Source organism: Pinus tabuliformis, chromosome 7 (assembly GCF_031772625.1).
Source record: "Pinus tabuliformis cultivar Carrire ecotype Pingquan chromosome 7, CPIR1, whole genome shotgun sequence".
Taxonomy (NCBI): Eukaryota; Viridiplantae; Streptophyta; class Pinopsida; order Pinales; family Pinaceae; genus Pinus; species Pinus tabuliformis.
Window position 1 is genome coordinate 717,277,828 of NC_142293.1, and position 20,225 is coordinate 717,298,052.

The following is a 20,225-nucleotide window of genomic DNA, read 5'->3' on the forward strand; positions in this document are numbered from 1 at the left end:
AGTAAGTCCTGACTCATGATATCAACAAAAAATATAATAATGTATCTCATGAGTCATATCATGAGTCATAATGTCATATACAATGAAATGAACCAAATAACTAAAGTCTAATACTATTGATTTCCTTTGCCCCTCTTGTGAGAAAATGCAATAGCTTTCCCTTTCCCTCTAGATGTAGATGCCGGTGGAGTTGGCAGTGGACTTTGCTGTGCTCTAGAAGCTGAAGAACTAGGAGTAGGAGCTATAGGAGGTAGACCACGTCCTCTACTAGTGGCAGGGGTAGCCCGGGTAGGTGGTGTCACCTCCTCCTCCTGTTGCTTCACCTCCTCCTCCTCCTCCTCCTCCCCCTCCACTACCTCTTGCACTAACCAATCATCAGCAGACTCCATGAGAGGCCTCTCGGCCTCAACCCTCCATGCAGCAATGGTGTCAATCCCATCCAATGAGATGGCCTCCATATCAGGTGTCCTCTCAAGTTGCCTCACCCACAATTGAAGATTGTAGTAGACGTAGACCATGTCATTAAGTCACAGGAGTCCAACCTATACAAAGATCATGAAATAATAATTATAAAAAAAATATTGTTTAATGAATTCAAAAAATTATTTGGAAATTTGCAATATTTCAAGTGTTAACCTGTTGCGCTTCTTGGTGTGTATTTTTTCAAATACACTCTAGTTGCGCTCACATCCTAAGGAGCTACATGTTTCGCTGAGGATTCGAATGGCAAGCTTTTGTAGAAGGGGTACCCTAGCACCATACATTCTCCACCATGCATCTACAACAAAATTACAAATAAAATTTTAAATAAACATAAGAAAAAAATGAAATTTGAAAGTTGAATCAAAGTATCAAGTTATGAACTTGAAGAGACAATGAAATTTGAAACAAACTAAAAATTACATGGCATTTTGGTCGTCCTATCAGTCACAACCATGTCAAAGCCAAATGTGCCACCTGCCATCCTGTATGTTTCAATTTCTTTGGAGATTTCAGTACGTTCTGCTGGAGATCGCACCATCCTCTGAACACAGGTTAAGAATCCATCCATGATCTCAGCATCAAATACAAACCTACATGTGTAAGAAAATGCGGGGTTCAGGTAGATCCCTGCGGCATGAATGGGACGATGGAGTGTGTTGCTCCATCTTTCATCAATCACTCCCCATAGGAGGAGTTGTCTCTGAAACCCCTCATCTCCCTTATCATCATAGTAGGCCCGAATGGATTCTTTCGCCCTATCCATGGCCTCATACAAATAGCCCATTGCGAGCTTCTCACCATCAACTAATCGAAGAACCTTTACCAAAGGTTCAGTAACGGTGTACATCTCTTGCACTCCCACCCAGAAGTTTTCCTGGTATGAAACTAGTTTGCATATGGCCTCTCCCTCTGGTTTGTGGCTCATTGTCAAAGCACGCCACTCCTATGAAAGAAACATTCTCTTCACATTCCATATAGAATTCAAGAGGGATTGAAGAGATATGAAACTGGTGGCAAACCGTGTAATGGCGGAGGGCACCAACTCTTTGTTGTTGGTGAATTTTCTCATCAAGCTAAGCACAAATGTATGATTATATATAAATTTTGTAATGCTTTTTAATGAGTCAACAATATCTTTGACAAAGGAAATTTTTCTTATGTCCTCCAACATCAAATCAATACAATGTGCAACACAAAGTGTCCAAAATAAAGTAGGATGCCTCTCCATAAGCATCCTGCCAGTAACATGTTCTGCACCCACCTCCAAAATAAACACATCTAGCAAATCACATAAAGTTTTTGCATCTTTGATATGTGCAGATGCATCAACAGATTTCATAAACATAGTCCCCTTGGGACAACTAACCAAGAAGTTTATAAGGGTTCTCTCCTTTTGGTCAGTCCAACCATCTGACATCATAGTGCATCCTGTGTGTGCCCATGATTTCCTAAACTCCTCCAATCTTTTGGTGCACTCAACCTTTTCATTTTGAAGAATCCAGCCTCTAAAGTCATGATAAGAAGGGATTTTGTACCCTGGGCCAATAGTTGCAATAGCATCAACAATAGGCTAGAAAAATGGATTATTCCTTACAATGCTGAAAGGAATATCACTCCAAAGGAGAAATCTGGCCAACAACTTGTCAGCTTGTTCTTTCTCAGTTTTTTAAATCATTGAAGTGATAGATGGCTGTGAACCAGGCGAGGTTCTAGGAACAAAAAATGATGAGGCAGCTACCGGGTTGGTTGATGCTGAAGTAGAACCAGTGCCACTTCCTTGTTCACCTGACTTTGTTAGTTGCTTCTTCTTTTCTGCTTTGGCCTCTCTAGTGTGCTCTATATTTTCCAATGATCTCATGGCTCTTTGGATGATTTCCGGATTTGTATTTGAGCAAAGGCCTACATCAAATCCAGGGATTTGTGCAAGGTGATACTTCAATCTGTACACCCCCTGACATATGCTGCCCACACATTTTATCAATCCCTCCATCAGGGTCACCAAATTCCCACAGAGGGTCCAATTTCCTTGGCATGTTTGACTTTGAAATTTGAACTTTGAACTTGAAGTTGAATGGTGATTCGGTGAACCTATGGCAAACTAACTATAAGGATTACAATTTACAAGTTACAAACTTACAATTTACATTGTACAAAAAAAAAAAATTACATACATGAAAAATTTAAGAAATTTTTAACAAACAAAATGAAAAATCAAATGACAAAAACCCCATCAAGATTCAAATCAATTCAAAAATATTTGATAACCCATTGAATTCTTTTGATAAACAATGGATTATCTAGATTCCAAACCCAACCAAAAACATAGAAAAAAACCAAAACAAAACTACAAAACACAAAATGTTGGTGCCCATACCGGTTTGATGAAGAAAATTTGTCTCCTCCTTAGCTCTCACTCCGTTTTTCTCCTCCAATCAGCGGATTCAGCTCCGTTTTTCTCCTCCAAGTCTCCAAAACCCCGTTGCTGCCAGCGTGCCTCTTTCTGCTGTCCAAATGAATTAAAAAAATCATGTTTTTTTGGTTATATAACGCGCTGTCGATTTAATCGGCTGATATTATCTCCAATTTGAAAAAATCACGATTTTCCGATTTAATCGCGATTAGTGCAACACTGGATTGTATTACACTGCTCTCAAAAACTTTTTCACTGTGTTCTGTCAATATACAACTTCACTGCTACATCAATGACAACCTGTCTTCATATGAAGGAGTCTCCAATAATGTCTCCAAAATCTGTGTTGCTGTAACTATTATGGGAGTGACTGCTTCTTATTGTCACGATATCTTACTTCCAAGAAACAAACTCACAATCACTTCAATGCTGATGCTGTCTCAGTGTCTACTGCTCCCTTCAAACGATGACAGATGAAACTTTATTTCCTTTCACAGAACTGTTCTTCAAAATTGCGTTATGTACTTGATTAATTCATCATAGGTCCGAGCCTTTCAGAGATTAACCCAATCAACAAAATTGCTTCATCCTTTGGCTTCCTCCTGTCATGCTGGACCTTCGGCTTCCTTCTATCCTGCTAGACCTTCGGCTTCCTTCTGTCTTGCTGGACCTACGACCTACTTCTGTCCTTCTGCTTTTTCTTTGTCACTCGATCTTCGGCTTTTTTTGTACCTTCATCGTCTGCCAGACCCTTGGCTTCTCAACCTTTCGACTTTCGTTCGCTTGACATTCGGGCTTCCTCTGTTCATTCAAGTTCACGAGTTGTGAACTGTTACCTCTTCTCTGTGATAGATGCCTGAGATACGTTACACATATGGAGGTCCCACATGCCACATCATCACCTTCAATCCCGCAATCGCAGTTTCATGAGAATCAGAGTCCTTCCTTTAATTCCACAATCGCAACTTCATAAAAATTGGAGGTTTTACAAGTGTGCACATGCTTTGTCTTCCGATGGAGTGGATGCGATATTCAATGAACTGTTTTTAATGAATCCATCGGGTCCACAATATTATCGCAATTGGCAGTTTGACATTCCTTTGAAACTAGTGATACTGTGGATGCAAAATTGTATAAAGTCATGTTATAGTGGTGCAACGGGTCTGCAATATGATATCGCAATCAGAGGTTTTACCATCGTTACATCTCTTCAAGACTTGCGATATGCAACGGATGCGATATTTCTTTAGGACGTATTATAATGGTGCAATGGGTCCACAATGTTATCGCAATCGGAGGATTTGCGGGACTTCGACTGGCACATGGATTAAAAACGGCCTTAACCCCTGCAGTTGACTGTGATCTAAGGGTTGACTATGAGATCGACGGCTAGGATTGAGTGCGGGACTTCAACCACGATCAAGGAAGTCTGTACTTTCCTACCCCCTCTCTTCCGATAGCTATTTCTCCTGTGACTTGTTTCTTTGATAGCTTTCAATAAACTTTTCATCTTACTCTTTGGCTTCTTGCTCCTGTTGCTTTACTGGATCTACTGCGTTATTTGCTGTTCAATTGCTGATCAATTGAGGTCCTGCGTCATTTGTTGTTCAATTGATGCGTCATTTGCTGTTCAATTGACCTCCTGCTGTTCAATCCACTTGGGTCCTCCATCTCATCATATCATCATATATCAAACTTTGAGCATTATGATCAATGGGCATCAATGGGCAATCATGTATCAAAGAATTTTCCATCACAAACACTGCTATATTGACATCAATGACAACCTACATTAAGAAGGAATTGGTTAGCATGGTACCAAGTGAATCATGGCATATATTAAAGGACAAGGCTCCAACGACATTTGACAAGGAGGATTTTCAAGAGGTGGAGGACATCGTTCTTGATGGTTAGTTTTGGACAAGTGTGAGGAATGTTTTGTAGTCGCCAAGCCCATTTATAAGATGATTTGTTTTCCAGATACAAATGTGCCAGTGATAGGGGAGGTGTATGAGCAGATGGATAACATGCTAGGGAAAATAAAAGATATTGTTGAGCCAAAAGATCCCATCTTATATTATCATATTCACAAACATATGGTCAAAAGGTGGGATAATCTTAATGTTCCACTCCATTCTTTGGCGTATGTCCTTCCGCCAAAATACTACTCTCCATATTGGTTGGCCTAACCTGCACCTGGGGTGGGGTTAGGAGAAAACCCCATACAAATCCAGAGGTACAAACCCTTAATTAAATGTGTGGGTAGTATCGATAGGAGAAAATTCTTCCCCTAGATGGTCCTAAGTCGGTAGCCAACAACCCTTTGCAGCGACTAGATAGCTTGATGTGCCACTATCTCTGCCACATGAGCCAACCATATGGTCTCGCACCTATCTGTCATGATCATATGTTTGAAGGTGGGCCTTCCAACCCTGTAGGTATGGATTTTCATTGTGTAGTTGGGTATTTTTGTTTACTTATCATGGAAATTTTGGGACATGGATTGGTGGGGGTATTCGACAGAAAGAGTGTTGGAAATATTGAGAGGGGGGTGAGTTAGTATTTCTTTTCAATTATTACTTTTACCAGTTAGATCACTTATATTTAGAACACAAATTGAACAATAAGAATAAATGTTTTTATTAATTTCTTCTTTACAATAAATCAAGTACAATATATGTAGGGCTCCAACCCTAGATGAAGACACCAGTCTTCTTTCTCCCCAGCTCCAACCTATTGCCAAGCAGCAACTTGGACTTTAGTGAGGCTCCGACCTCTAGGGCTTCGACCCTTTCTTATCCAAGGCACCAACCTTGATTTTAGGAGCACCAACTCCAAGGACACCAATCTTATATTTGCCAAGCATCAACATGGACTTTCCAAGGCACCACACCCTTGTCAATTTTTGAGGCACCAACCCTATATCTGTTTTGGGCTCCAACCTGGTTTCTCTCACCATGACATTTTTACCCGCTTTAAGCGCTAATAAAAGATAAAAAATTTGTTATAGGGAGCTTGGGATTTTTCCCATGGTATCCGCCTTCCTCATTTAGAGGAGGGATTTTTGTGGGTGGCTTAATATTTCTTCTAGTATTTCTTAGCTTTCTAGCTTTTAATTTCATATTGTGCATGCTTAAAATCGACACATTTCACTAATGTAAATTTTTACTAATCTTATATTTAAATTCCCACATGCATACACTTCTAAATTGTAAACTTGAGAAAATCTCATCTTATGTGTAACACTTCATACTTTGGCAAGTTTTAATTGTTTCATAATTTCATCAAGTATATGCTTTGCTACTTGGTCAATTTATGCTATATGTCATGAAAACTATTGGAACACTATCATTTATTTGAAACAATTGTAGCTTAAAGAAATCTATTCCATTTTATTTGTTTATTTTCCATTCAATGGTGCAAACACATATGAGCTTATTTACATTCTAGCCTCTCAAGTTTTGCAAACTATTTTTCTATGAAGCATTTGCATGAAGCATTAGTTTAATTAGGGGAATTAACACAATTTTCACTTTATCTAGGCATTTTAGTATAGGAAGGCCTCAAGCCTCACTAAAACTTATCTCCAACTTAAGTTGGTTGAATAGACTTTTAGAGACTATCTACCTCTATTGACTCCTCATTGTGAGATCCAAATAACTGGGTGAGGACGAGGACTAGAGTTCAATAGTAACTTTGCCTTAGCACTAATTAATAAAATAAACCAAGAACAACATTCCATCACATTTGTTTTGTTTGCAAAGTTCTTAAATTTTTTGCTATCTTGATGGTTTAAAGTCTCAAATTCAAACCTTATTTCAAGAGGCACTTTTGATGCAAGCATTGTAATCCCTTTAATTTTGCAATAAGTTTTAATTTTCTTGTACTTGGAAATTGACTTATCTTTTGGTTTAATTGCATATTGTCATGAATGGTTGATTTCACTTTCAAGTACTATTATTTTGGGGTTGTAAACTTAATTTCATGTTGTCAGATTGATCTAACATTTGAGTTCTTTTATCATCTCATTCTCACAAGTAGATTTCTAATGGTATATTTTTAAGCAAGATAGTTTCCATGCTTTGATTTGTAGACTTATTCATCTTAAAAGCATTTATAATATCTTGTGCTAACAATTTATTGTTTAACTTTTCAGGATTATTTTGGCTTTCCATTTGAAAGCATTTCACTTCATTTTAAGCGTATACAATTTCATTTCTTAAAGAGAAATACTTCGAAGGCACTGGTTGTTTATGTATTTCACGCTTATCTTATGTATTGATGTTTATTGTTCATATTGTTCATATTTTGGCATCTCAATCTCACACATTCCTCTCTCATCATCTTATTGGTTCTTACATATTGAGGAAACGTCTTCTCTCCACATGTGCAAAGGATTTCTTGGCAGCTCTGTTTTCTCTACATTGACTTTCTGTAGCTGACTTTGATCAGCGTTGACCGAGGTGATTTTGGAACTATTTGGCTGCTTTTTTTGTGGAATATTCTCTGTTTGGGCAGGTCACATCTTCTGGCACAAATTTTGAGGTTTTATGGGCAGGGTGACCAATGTTGACTGCACTCTGGACCGCAGACTTTGATCGTAGAACATTGACTAAATTTGACTAGTTTTTCATCTTTGATTTGGGTTTGACTTTGACCTGTTGAAGAGACCGAGTTTCTTGCTGTCCTGACCAAGAATTTTTGGAGGCTATTTGATTGGTATTTGAACACTATTGATTTGATTTTCCCATGAAATCACTTGGTGGTTCGTTGTACTATGTGACATTCATTAATGACTTCTCCTGGAAGACATCGATGTATCTCATGAAGTTAAAAGATGAGGAATTTGACAAGTTCCAGGAATTCAAAGCTGAAGTGGAAAACTTGACAGGTAAAAAGATCAAGATATTGAGATTTGACAATGGAGGAGAATACACCTCAAGGAGCTTGTTTCTTTCTGCAAGCAAGCTAGGATTAAGAGGGAGCTAATCCACAAAAGAATGGTGTAGCAGAACAAAAGAACATAACTATTGAAGAATCCGTCAAGGCCAAGATGCATGATTTGGACTTGTCATTGTTTTTATGGGGCAAAGCATGACTATGTACATTAAAAATCGAAGTCCTGAAAGTTTTGGAAGATATGACTTTTGAAGGAGCCTTCTCAAAAAGAAAGGCAGAGGTCAGGCACATGAGAATCTTTGGTTGTCTTGTATATATTCACGTTCCTAAGGATAAAATGAGTCTTGAGGAAAGAAAGGAATACTTTTTGGATACATAGAATCTTCAAAATCCTACAAAATATACATTCTAGAGTAGCGCCAGATTTGAAGTTAGTTGAGATGTCACCTTCGATGAGAAAGTGGCATATTGGAGTTCTAAGGAAGTCTTCGTAGATTCCTTGGAAGAAGTTAAACATGATGTGCAAAATGTACTAGAATGTACCAAAAGGCCAAAAGGATCTCAAGATCCATCAGAGCCAATGCTAGTTCTAGAGATCAAGTAGAGTCCAACATTGCTTAGATCCATATTAGAAGAGGCAGAAGGACATGTAGCTCCTGATGGTACATCTAGAAAAGTGAAGAAACCTAAAAGGTTCTCCAGCTATGCATCTCTCATGACAAAGCTCATTGATGAAGAGGCTTCCACATATGAAGAAGCATCCAGTCAACAAGTGTGGAAGGAAGCAATGAATGAGGAGTGCCAATCAATCATGAAGAATGATGTTTGGGAAATTGTGCAAAGGCCTGAAGGAATGTTTGTGGTGACTTCCAAGTGGATCTTCAAGATAAAACATACTGTAGATGGTAGTATTGAGAAATACAAGGCGAGGTTCGTGGCTAGAGTATTGTCCCAGAAAGAGGTAGAAGACTATGGTGAGGCTTTTGCTCTAGTTTCCATGTACACCTCCATTAGATTTATCATTTCTCTTGCTACTGCATTGGGATGGAATTTGCACCAAATGGATGTGAAGACTTCTTTCCTCAATGTTGTGATTGAGGAAGAGGTGTAAAATGAGGCTTGTATCGAAGCAACATGTCTTCAGAAGTTATTTGCAGGCATGTTTGGCCAAGAGTTGGAACTGGTGGTGATACACTGTGATAATCAAAGCCGTGTGGGGCTTTCAGAGAATCCCGTGTTCCATGACAGGTCGAAGCATATTGAGATCAAGTACCACTACATCTGTGACATGGTGCAAAGGAGAGCAATAAGGCTCGAGTACATCTCCACCGATGAGCAGACATCTGATATTCTAATGAAGCCGTTGTCAAGCGATAAGTTTGTGTACTTCAGAGACAAGTTGGGGCATGTGGGGATCACCCCTCTCGTTGAGAGAGTGTTGGTTTGTCTGCAACACAGATGGACATTCACCTGAAAGGGAGAATGGGTCCAAGTGACCCTAATTACACACCAAGCATGGTGGAGTGAGGTCCTTCAACGTCTAGACACACCATAAGGGTGGAGTGATGGCTTGGACCCTAATCACACACTGGGTAGGGTTGTGTGAGGTTCGGTTTAGCATCTAGATCCAATCACCAACGAAGAAGGGGTTGAGTAAGGTCTTGGCCCAGAGTGCTCACCATGAAGGGTGAGTGAGTGCTTGCTAGTTAAGAGTCTCAACATTTTGGTCTAGGTGGTGGCCATGGGATTCGAGGACCGATCACTCTGGACTCTGGAGGAGTGTGTCCTGATATGTTGTTGATATTGCCATGGGTTTGGTACCACCCCAGATGTGGACACTAGTAGATGCTGATGATAGATGATGATGCTGGTAATAATGGATAACCTTTTCTTTAAGGAAATTTGTTCAATTTGAGAACATTTATGACAGTGATTATGAATACCTCCCTAGTTAAGTGGGAGTATTGGATTTGTAACTATGGTTGGTATTCATAATGTACTTGTGGTCGTTTGATGTAATTATATTTATCATTGTAAAACATATTTTTAAATACTCGAGTCAAAGGAAATTTATTTTGAGTTAGTCTTATTGCGACTTTAAAAGATGTGTAATTAGGGTTAGCACAATATTTCTGAAATTTTGATAATTACTTTGGATGTAGATTTTCTTTTATCTTATTTCAATATATCATTCAACAATTATACTTCAGAAATTCAATTGTAGAACAATAGGGACCACATTGCACAAAAGAGAGACAAGATTTACCTTGGGAATACCCAGTACGAGGAAAACCCAACAACCTTTTCAATAGAGAAATTCTTTCTGTTCAATAAGAGACACACCTAGACCTATTGTCAAACTTGGTCTTCCCCTCCAAGTCAAGACACCCAAACTGATCCTGCAGTTCGTTTTGCCTGTCGTATCCATAATTTTCTAGTAGCCCAGAATTGTCCAGTAGCCCAAAATTTTGGCCCCCCACAACATAATGCCCAGAAATAGTGTGAATCACAGAGAGAAACTTCTATCCACAAGTGCGAGTTGATGAGAGAGGAGAGAGAGAAACTCGACCTTTATTTGCCTTTCTTCATCCTTCTTGACCTTGTTCGCTTGCCAAGAAGTCGTCTTTAGAGAGGAATGCAAATCTTCCAAATGAGGAGCTTGAGTTACCTATATATAGTAGTTTGTGTAGGGTGAATGGATGTGTCTCTTGGCTAGGGTTGACTTGACTTTGAGGGAAGTCGACTTGTCACTTTTTGGAGCCAAAAATTAGATTTCAAAAATTCAAATTTGCATCTTTTAAAAGTTGCAACGGGACTTTGACTCAAGATAAATTTCTCCTTTGGCTTGAGCATTTATGAATATGCTTTACAATGATAAATACAATTGCGTCAAGTGACAAAAAGTACATTATGAAGACTGACCATAATTACAAATTCAACACTCCCTTTTAACTAGGGAGGTATTCATAATCACTGTCATAGATGTTCTCAAATTGAACAAATTTCTCTAATGAAAAAGGTTATCGATTATTACCAACATTTGCTAGTGGCCATTTTCAGGGCGGTACCAAACCCATTGCAATGTCATCAGGATATCAGGGCTCACTCCTCTAGAGTGATCAATCGTCGAATCCCATAGCCACCACCTAGGCCAAAATGCTAAGACCCTCAACTAGCAAGCACTCACTCACCCTTCTTGGTGAGCACTTTGGACCTAGACCTCACTCAACCCCTTCTTTGTTGGTAATCGGGTCTAGATGCTAAACCAGACCTCACTCGACCCTTCCTAGTGTGTGATCAGGGTCCAAGACCTCACTCCACTCGTCCGGTGTGTGATCAAGGTCTAGATGGTGAAGGACCTAAATCACCATGCCTGGTGTGTGATCAAGGTCTAGGACCTCACTCCACCATCTCTGGTGTGTTATCAGGGTTCTCCTCAAAGAGACACTCACTCAACACTAACTGTTGAGCCCTCTGGGTTTCTTGGACCCATTCTCCCCTTCGGGAGAATGTCCATTTGTGCTACAAACATATCAACATTCCCTCTCAATGAGAGGGGTGATCTCCGTGAGCCCCAACTTGTCTCTGAAGTACACGAACTTGTCCCTTGGTAAAGGCTTCATCAGAACATCGACTGTCTGCTCATTGGTGGAGATGTACTTGAGCCTAACAGTGCTCCCTTGCACCATGTCATGGATGTAGTGGTACTTGATCTCAATATCATTCGACCTGTGATGGAACAAAGGATTCTCTGAAAGTTTCACACAACTTTGATTCTTGCAGTGTATGGACGTCAGTTCCATCTGTGGGCCGAATAGTCTTGTAAACAATTTCCGGAGCCATACTGCTTCGTTACAAGCCTTATTGGCTGCGATGTACTCTACTTCAACAAAGATGAGTGCAATCGACCTCTGCTTCCTACTCATCCACGATATCATAGCGGATCCCAAACTGAAGCACACTCCTGAGGTACTCTTCCTATCTTTAGAATTTCTTGCCCAATCTGTGTCTATATATCCCTGAAGCTATACATCCTTGTTTGCAACATACTTTAGGCCATAATTCACTGTACCACACAAGTATCTTAACATGTGCTTTGCTGAAATCCAATGCTCTTGTCTTGGTTCTACTTGGAACTGGCTCAAGTTGTTCACAACAAAGCAAATGTCCAACCCGGTGTTAATCAAATACATCAACATACCAATCAACCGTTGGATTGGATTTACCAATCTGGAGTCAAAGCCTCTTAACTTCTTCAAGTTAGTCACCATGGGAGTCGCCATGGATTTGCAATCCATCATACCGAATCTCTAACACATACTTCCCTTGATCAAGGAAGACTTCACCAAGTTTCTACTATGTAACAAATGGAATTTATATAAAAATAAACACAAATAATGTAAAAAACAACAAATAAGATAAATGATTAATTAGTTAGAAATTAATGAAATTTAGGTATGTCCTTAAAGAACATAACTATTCGTGAAAGGGTACCTACCTGGCTATATATACAGGACCCTAATTCTCATTGTATCATCATTCTTCACACATTTTAATATATAATATTTGTATCCTCAATGAATATCTTTATATTCCAAGTCTTCTGGAGTATTTAACGAGAAGTACAAACTTTGTTCGCTTCATTTGGTATCAAAGCTACCGCTTGATCCGGCCTTTGGCCATCAACCTATCGTCAACCTCGTTGTCGTTGAGATCGAAGCATTTTGCTACACTTTTGGGAGTTTTTTCGTCGCTAATTCGTTAGAGGCCTTTGGCCATTAAAAAAAATAAAGAAAAAAAAGATAGTCAAAGAAAAAAAGGTACATATAAGGATTAAAAAATAAAAAATTAAAGAAAAAAATCATATAAAAACATAATATATATATATATAGTCTACTAAGTCACCGGATTCGTCCTAAACCCCCTGCGAATCTCCCGACACGATTCGGTCCGGATTCGTGTCCAAATCACAGGACACGTCGTGTCCGAGGGCGTGTCGCGATTTTCAAAAGCGTGTCGTGATTTTAGGACATGTGTCCGGTTTCCAGGACTCGCTAAGCTCAGCGCGGGAATGAAAAGGGCGTGTTTGCTCATTAAAGTTGTCATTTGGCAAGTGATTTGTGTTGTTGGCAAGTGATTTGTGCTGTTGGAGCAAGGAGTAAAGCATTTTGGCAGCTTCATGATCAAGTCTAGGCCCTAGTATTGATATGCTATTCATGGTAATGTTAAATTCTTAAAGTAAAAGTGACTTTCTCCTTAATCTTCATTTTCATCCTTTTACTTAAATTTTTAACATTACCATGAAATGACTCAGGATGTTTGAGAGTGGTTCCGGCCTCATTGGATTTCATATGGAGAAAGTAGAATTTTAGATTTCATTCAAAATCCAGCAGACTAATCAGTTTTTCAGGATTTTAGGATTGGGGGATTGCAATGTTTCCATTGAATTTTGTCATGTATTAGGGTATGGAACTCGTATTTAATCAAGAGCACCAAACCAAGAGCTTCTGAATATGTCGCTCCCGCTCTCGTTTTCGCTCCCGCTCCCAAGTAACACTGTTCCTGATGATATGGGTCTGGACACCACTGTTGAGTTGGCATTGGCCAACATGGATCTCAATGATCCAGTGCTAGAGCCTATTAGATTTGATGACTTAGAGGGGTCAACCTCCATACCAGCAGATGCAGAGGCAACTATGGATACAACGGAGTAGGAGGATGTAGAGGAGAGTAGTGGGGACCATGATGATGGGGACAGTGATGCTGATTGATGCCTTGAGGCTTGTATACTTGTAGTTGTTTTATATTTTCTATTTCTATTTGCCATTGGCATTGCACCAACACTACCTATGTAACACATTTTGATTTGATGACTTAATGAGAAAACTACAGTTGTCAGTGTGTTTATCTTACTATCTTGTAGTTGTAAGTTGTCTTTCAGTCATGAATTATGAATCATGATTTAAATTTTTAATAGATTTATCATTTATGTGACCAGTACCATTGACATTGATTTGAATTTTGTATGTACTATGCATGCTAATAGCTATAGATGAAGATCTATGTTTGAAATCAATAAATTTGTATCATTAACTAAAATTTGTGTAAGAAATATGATAATATCTAATTTTTAATATATATGTATATTTTTTAAATATATATATATATATATATATTTTTATTTTTTTAATAAAATAATATATAACATGTCCTAACGTGTCCTGTTCCGGGGGGTCAGCTTGTCCGAATCCGACACCACGAATCTCGAATCCTACGTGTCCCGAATCCCCGTGTCTAGTGTAAAATTTGAAGGAGAACATTCATATATATAAAAAGGTTCTACATTATTGATAAAAAGTGCATGATAAAGTTAAGAGTGAATCTTCCAAATATCTTTAAAACTATACGTAAGAAAATGAAGAGTATATAATATTATCTTGATTCTTCATTAAGTGGTTTACAAGCCCATGGTTTTAGCAACCCATGGTAATTGCCCATGGTATTTTCAAGGTAAAAGAAAAACAAAAGGAATACAAAAACTCTATATGTGAATGGTAAGTTTTACTTTTACGTGGAGAAAATTAACCGAGTCAAAGGAACATAAGTGGACATATATTTTATATTATACCCCAAAGTGATGAATAGTTGCGTTTCACTACGGTTGTAACTTTTCAAAAAGAAAAAGAAAATATTATAAATAAAAGATATATAAAGAGAAGTTTTATATTATAAAGGGGTATTTTAAAGAAAAGTTAAGAGTAAAAAAAATGAGAGAATATAAAGTTAAAAAAAATATCGAAAATTTAGAAGGTTACTTGGAAACATATCTCTTTATATAAGTATAAAGAGAAACATTCCAATATATATAAGTGAATATAAGAAAAGGGCAGTATTAAATTTTATTCCTTTGTGGATTAAAGGGAAAATATATATTCTTATAAAACATAAAACGATGAATTTGGAGAATATTCCAATTGATAGCTAAATGTTCACAATCCATAAAATTAAAAGAAATTTTATATATTTAGATTACATAATACCTTAATTCATCTCGACAAAACAAATGGGATCAATCATTGAAAAAAATGATGGAGCTCAATTCTAAAATGACGAAGGAAGAAAGGTTTTCCTATAAGGGTCTTTTAGTTACAAATCACAGAGTAATTACATTAAAAGGAAGTATCCAAGGAAGAGAAGTTAATGTCACTATTAGCCCAAGCAACTATAAAAATTATATCAACATCAACTTGGGAAATCAACTATTAATTATAGATCTAAGCATTGGTGTAAGGAAAAATATTTTTGACCAAAAAGAGTATAAAATTAGTGATCTACAAGTAACAATAGGTCATTATGAGTACATATCTCAATTTCATGTTGTAAGGACAGATAAAAATATTGACATCATACTTAGTCAACCTTGGTTTAAGGATCTGGGTACATTCATGTTAAACATAGAGAAACAAGTTTTGTCATTTCCTTATAAAGGGAAGATGGTCACGTTTCGAGACATAACAAGTAAATCAAAATCAAGAAAATCTTCATTAGAAAGACCTTAAGGATATCTCAGACTTTATGTTTCAAGATAACAAAAAAATAATATCAAAGAAGCAAAAAGGGCTTGAAGAAGTCATCTGCAGCAAAGACAGAAATTTCGTGCCTCAGAGATCACCAAGAAAAACTACTCGAACAAGTCAAGAAAGCTAAAGCATCAAAGAAGGAACTCAAGGAGTGTTTATTAGAACAAGAAGAAGAAAATTTACGTTTAAAGAGCCTTAACCAAACATTAGTAGAACAAGTTAAGTGTTTAAAAGACGAGAAGCGTGAAGGCCAAAATAAATTTGACTTGGAGAATGAGGAATGCTTACGTCTCAAAAATCATAATCAAAATCTGCTCAAATAGATTAAATCATTGACGAATAGGTTCAAAGAACTTGTCGCAAAGGAAGCATCAAAATCTCCAGATGTAGAGCCCACGCTGTAGAAACAAACATCGATCCCACTAATCTCACAGTTCGGGCAAATCCAAATCCTACTGAAGTAAAGACATACTCAGAGGTTGTAGTTTAAACGACGGACACCCCAAATGAGGATTTAGTAGTCAAGTCAACAACAACAATGCCTAAAGGAAATCAGGAAACTGCCATAAAAACGTTTAAGGAAGTTGAAACAAGAAAAATTCCTTATCTACATCTGATTCACAAGAGTAGACACCTTAATCAATCTACATATCTATATCATGCAGAAAATAAACAAACTTATGTTCCGAAGAATATTGAAGTGAGCTCAATCCGGTCATATGATAACTATTCACCACACATCTCTAAGGATCAGAAGATTTCCCAGAAGATTAATCTAGGATGGTGTCATCTCAAAATCAAGCCCTGGAAGGCTGCAGACCAGGAAGACTTCAAGTAACTGTTTCAAACCAATCTTTTAGCTAAGGCTTAGCCTCCTTAGCCTGAGAGGGCTCTCTCAAAGGGTTAATGATTTAGATTAAAGATATGAATAGATGGCTAACTCTATGGTTTGTAATTGTATATGTTTATAGGTTGAAAGATGAAGGCTGGCTACCATTGGGCTATGGAGTCAAAGTATGTTTCAGTACCACAACAAGATCAGCTTAACATGAAGTCAGGGCATTCAACATTTGAATATTCAGAACACAACACACATATGGAACCACAGCTCATAAGTGCACACAGGAAGTCAGAGCACAATCAGTGAATTCTGAGTGATTGTACACCTATGCAACTGTAAACAAAACTAAGGAAAGGACAACACACATTCTGAATATAAGAAATCCTTCATGAATCCTGAGTAGTGAAGCCAAAGCATTCTACCTAGCATGGAAGTCAAGGCATTATAGAGTTCGAGTGTAGAAATGACAATACAAAATAGTGAAACATAGTAAGTTTATCTATGAAGGAAGTCAGAGCATCAGTGATGAATTCTGAGTATCATAAGTAAACACCACTGCAATGTAAGTATTGGAAGATGCCATCATAACAAGAACATACAAGAACTCTTCATGAATCTTGAGTTGTCTAAGTAGAAATCTGCATTAGGTTAAAAATATACACAGTCTGCACATAGAGCAGCAGTTGAGCCAAAAAGTCTCCAACCCTTTGCTAATTCCACCTCTTGCTCTATATAAAGCATTTGCAATTAGGATTCCATCATCCCTCATCAAGAGAATTCGAATTTGCCATCAGTGACACCTATTCTAACCATAAAACAAACCATTAATTAGAACTAGCTGTTAACTAGGAGTGCTAGTGACCTAATACAACTAGGAGTGTAACTCCTTATTATGATTCAACAACCTTATCTAAGCATTTAAAGCATTCCTTGACACCTAAAACTCCATGAAGTCGAATTTGATGAAGCCTCCCACGTGGTCACCCAACTGCTGATGACAAACCCTAGAAATTAGGGAACATGTTTCCTTGTTTTTAGGTTTAGGATCCCTGAAAATTGGCACGTGGGACAGAGCCTTTATCTCCTCATCCATGACACATTTTACGAAACTGAAGGAGGTTTTTGTAGCCCATGTTGTCTAGAACAAAAACCTCTCCTGGTTTTTTAAAACATTCCTCCAGCTGTTCAGAATCTGTCCTTGAAAAACACGTGTCAAACAGGAAACTGTCCCTTGCTCTGTTCTGGCTGAAAAATAGGTCTTGGGACAGAGGTCATAACTTCTCGTACAAAATGTATTTGGAAAAACTGAAGGAGGTTTTTGTGAAACAATCCATGCTGAACAAAAACCTCTTTTGGTTTTTTGAAACACTACTCCAGCTGCCCAGAATAAGTCTTTGAAAAACAGTTGTCAAACAGGAGATGAAAAACTGCACCTACAGCAGTTTCGTAGCGCAACTTTGGTCACCCTTTTCTCCCAGCTCATAATCAATTTGAAGAAAGTGGAAGAGGTTTTTGCACTTTAGTATCTTAGGAATGAAAACCTCTTTCACTTTTCAGAGATAAGTTTTCAACTGCTCAGAAACTCTTCTAGACGTTGACTGGTAAAAACAAGAAGACAGTTTGACTGATAAGTTGACTGATAAAGTTTGGAGTTCAAAAATGTCTCTCCTTTTTTGCTTTTGGTCTCCACAAGGATCTTCTTTGATTACACAAAAATGTATTGAAGTGCCATGTTCTTCATGTGCTGTAGACCTTGTTCATGCACCCCTGTGAAAATAAAACCTCTTCAACGCTGCCTGAAGTATGATGAACAATAGTAGCTGTGATCACTTTTATAACAAATGGATTATGGTTCATATATGCTTTTCCTTTGCCCGTTTTTCCCTTGCTGGATGCTTGCATTGTGCAAATGATCATTCTTCAGAAACTCCCTTTCAAAAAAGGTTTCCCTTTTGTCCCTCAAAATTGGTTAACTACATCAAAATAGGCAGCTACAACAAAATAGGCAGCTACAGCAAAATAGGCAGCTACAACAGTTTCGTAGCGCAAGTTTAACCACACATTTCTCCCACCTCAGAATGGAATTGAAGAAACTGAAAGAGGTTTTTGTAATTCAACATGTTAGGAAGAAAAACCTCTTTCAGTTTGCAAAATTGAGTTCTCAGCTGCTCTGGAAAGCTTCTGGAAGTTACCTAGTAAAACAGTTTTTTCTGCTGAAACAGGCTGCTACAGGGGTTTCGCAGCGCGCTGCGAAAACACTGATTTCGTAGCGCAAAACAGGATTTTTACACTGTCTGCGCTACGAAAACGTGGATTCGTAGCTAGTTTCAAAATTTCTCCGAAATTATGTGAGATATGTCTTCTAAACACATGGTGAGGCTTCTAGGACATGGAATGAGGCTATCAAACTTTATTTGAAGATGGACATGAGACTCTAACCCTATGACTTAGACTTTAAAACATAAAAATGACTTGACCATGACTTGACCATGACTGATACAAGAATTGAGAAACCATGTAAGTTGTCCAAACTTTTTAAGGAAGTTTTACAGTGATAACAGATGGTCTGATCTGTTTTCAGTACGACAATTCTGTCTATCACTCAGAACATCATATCGTCTTGTATCAACAAAGACGAAAACTCAGAAATAAGAAGATATGCCGATCAACACCCTTGATTAGTGAGCTTTGAGGACAAAGCTTTTTAAAGGGGAAGGCAATGTATCAAACTAAATTTATATAAAAATACACTCAAATAATGTAAAAAGGGTACTTACCTGGCCATATATACAGGACCCTCATTGTCATTGTATCATCATTCTTCATACATTTTAATATATAATATTTTGCATCCTCAATGGATATCTTTATATTCCAAGTCTTCTAGAGTATTTAACGAGAAGTACGAACATTGTTCACTTCACACTATACTTTTAATGCCAAGTAATAGTGCATCAACGCAAGATCCTTCATGTCAAACTCAGAAGCCAACTGTTTCTTGCACTTAATGATAAGAGGCTCGACACTTGTCAGAAACAAGCCATCTACTTATAATAGTAAGATCACAGGTGCATTCTTTACAACCCTAAAGTAAAGGTTTGGATTGGCATGATTTTTGGTAAATCCTACTCTTGTCACATAACTGTCTATACGAGCATACCAAGCTCTTGAAGCTTGCTTGTGTCCATACAAGGCCTTCTTCAATCTGCAAACATGAGACTCCTTTCCACATTCCTCAAGTCCTTGAGGTTTCTCTATGTACACCTCTTCCTGAATCACACTATCGAGGAAAGCGTTCTTCACATCCATGTGGTGCAAATTCCATCCTAACGCAACAACGAGAGAAATGATGGATATAATGGAGGTGTACCTGGAAACTAGAGCAAAAGTCTCATCATAGTCTTCAACCTCTTTCTGGGAGAATCCTCTAGTAATGAACCTTGCCTTATATTTGTCAATACTACCATCTGCAACATGCTTTATCTTATATATCCATTTGGATGTCACTATTGACTTCCCTTTAGGACTTGACACAATTTCCCAAACATCATTCTTCATGATTGATTGGTACTCCTCATTCATTACCTCCTTTCACACCTGCTGACTGGTTGCTTCTTCATAAGTGGAAGGTTCTCCACCAATGAGTTTTGTCATAAGGGCTACATAGTTGGTGAACCTTTTTGGTTTCTTCACTTCTCTAGATGTGCCATCAGGAGTTGTATGTGCTTTTGGCTCTTCCAAAGTGGATCTAAATCATGATGGTCTCTTTTTTAATCTCTGTAACTATGACTAGTTCTGCTAGATCTTGAGGCGCTTCTGGCCTTCCGCTGCATTCTATAGAACTCGAGTGTTCTTCCCTTGAGGTTTCCTATTTAAATTCTTCCAAGGAATCTATGGAGACTTCCTTAGACCTCCAATATGCCACTTTCTCATTGAAGTTGACATCTCGACTAACCTCAATCCGATGCTGCTTTGGAATGCATATTTCGTAGGTTTTTGAAGATTCACTGTA

At 38.0% G+C, this 20,225-nt stretch overlaps 1 protein-coding gene across 1 annotated transcript in view; it reads left to right on the plus strand.

Annotated features, from left to right (window-relative positions):
* Positions 1-20,225, plus strand: part of LOC149249539 (uncharacterized) — a 339,013-nt gene that overhangs the window by 221,896 nt on the left and 96,892 nt on the right. The gene's annotated exons all lie outside the window — the stretch shown is intronic.